This window comes from Mus pahari, chromosome 7 (genome assembly GCF_900095145.1).
Source record: "Mus pahari chromosome 7, PAHARI_EIJ_v1.1, whole genome shotgun sequence".
NCBI lineage: Eukaryota > Metazoa > Chordata > Mammalia > Rodentia > Muridae > Mus > Mus pahari.
The window spans coordinates 37,555,523-37,557,929 of record NC_034596.1 but is presented as its reverse complement, the minus strand read 5'-3'; positions in this window follow the sequence as shown (position 1 = coordinate 37,557,929).

Below are 2,407 nucleotides of genomic sequence, written 5' to 3'. Positions count from 1 at the left end.
AAAAAAAAAAAAGTAAAAGATAAAAGAAAAAGTGTTGATAGGTAATAGACAGATGATAGACAGACAGAAAGTCATATAAGTAGATATCCAGATGATTGTTAGCAAAACATGATGAAATTGGTCACTCAAAACAATCTTCAGGAAGTGACCATAGAAATCCTTTAATGCAACCATCTGGAGTTTTCTCTCAGAGAGCCGCAGGTTGAGCAGTGCATTCTCTTGAATGAGGCTTCTAAAAAGAACCACAAATAATAGTAGGATGCTAACATCATTAAATTGGGCCGTACAAACACCCATTCTGGACCAAAGAAGCCCCTTTGAGGAAGCCAGCTGGAGTTCCCTATTCCCACAGAGCATCCACTAGGGTGAGGTTTCCAAGTCAAAAAACACCAGCAACAGAGATAACAGTACAGAATCTGGCCCTTTCAAGCAGAAACTGGGGGAGGAGGATGAAGCAGTCAACTAGAGTTCCCAATTTAATTTCTCTTCATTGAGTGAGCTTCCACAGCTGAACCCGTGACCACTATTTCCCACTGTAGGAGTTCTTACATCCCGGGTGGTGGTGGTGGTGGTGGGTAATCTGGTAGAAATACTTTGCTTTCAACTTGTCCTCAAGGATAAAGTCTTTTTACTCATCTGTTTACCTGTTTTCTTCCCTTTCTGTCACACAGTTAGCAGAGGTAACTAGACAAGGGTTCTTGCTTCCAAAGGAAAGGGCAACCACATTATCTCAGGCCACCATGTGTTCAAACAGCACATGACAAGTTACCAAGGCAATAGTCATATATTATCTTCTACTAAAGGATTTTTTAAAAGAACTTTTATTTTTCTGTATAGAATGACAATTCAAAATTCATGAAGTAAAAATTATTCTTTTAGATTTTCAGACACTCTTTGAATAACATTTATGTTAACTTGGTTACATCATTTTTTTCAAGTCACAGTAGATGAAATATAAGAAAACTCAAATCTGTCTGAGACTGTTCCATGTAAATAAATTGTTAAGTAGCAATGAGACTAGACAGAGCAATTGATAATTCTGTACTTTAGACGGAAAAGAGAAATCAAATGGACATGTACATTCAGCCTTTATGATTAGATTAAATAATCATCATTTTCCTAAATATTATAAGGTAGAAAAGACATACCATATTACTGAAAATTATCTATCAAAACTTAGTTAAGTTTTTGAACTTGAAAAGGAAAGTTTTAGTGACCTAGAAAATTACCCTGTAATTCATATCTTTCAAATGAGGATATGTCATTAACCTAAAAACCAAATAGTAAAGAGAAGAAAAAGGACATGTTCCTGTTCTAATTGCTTAAATCCAGTTGCTGACACAAGTTGGAGTTCTTGATAGAGTTACCTTCGAAACAGAAAAGAAATTAAAATTTAAAAATTCATGCCCTGACCAATACCACTTAGGAAACTTACAGACGAACCACAAACAAAATGAAGGCTATTCATTGTCTCTGAAGAGCAGTCTCTAATATAAATAATAAGTGATGGTTTTTAACCTTTATTTTCAATGTACTTGTATATGTGTATGATATATTCAGAAATCAGGGGTTGAAGCAGAAAGCTGTCTGTGAGCACCACAGAATATTTTTACCCAGAATCCTTACCAACAGGACTCTCACAGTGTACCCGGTACAAAAGACGTTTTTTGTGTATTGATATGTAATTAACATGTGTCTTTATCTGTGATTCAGAAGGTAACTTTAGAAAAGAATGGACTCAGCTTCTTCCATTATCATTTAAACACAGTTGCCATTTACAACTGATAACTTGTATTGATAACTATATAGAATTTTTATATTACTTTATAAAATTACATGAAAGAAAATGAACCTCAAACAAAAATATATACAAACACTGGTTAGCTGATATGTATTCAGGTATGGCTACAATCTTTATATGCTTCTTTAAGTAAGTGAAGACAAGGGCAAATAAAAACGCACACTATTTTCCAAAGCTTGTGGGGTTTAGGAGATGGCTCAGCAGGTAAAGTGCTTGCCTTACAGGTGTGAGGAACAGAATTTAGGTCCTCAGAACCCAGTTGAATTCAGGGGGGTGTCATGGCCCTCTTATGACGACAATATGCAGAAGACGGAGTAAACTGCCTGTTCACACAGGCGAGCAGAAGAAACAGTGAGATTTAGCATCCATGAGAGATTTTGTCTCATTATACAACATACAAGCTACCAAAGACAACACCCAGTGTTGTCAGGGTTCCCTAGAGTCACAGAATTTATGGCTACTCTCTATATAGGAAGGGAACTTGTTGATGACTTACAGTCTGTAGTCCCACTCCCAACAATGGTCAGCTGCAGCTGTGAATGGAAGTCCAAGGATCTAGCAGCTGCTCAGTTCCACAAGGCAAGCAGGCAAAGGAGAGAGAGAGGG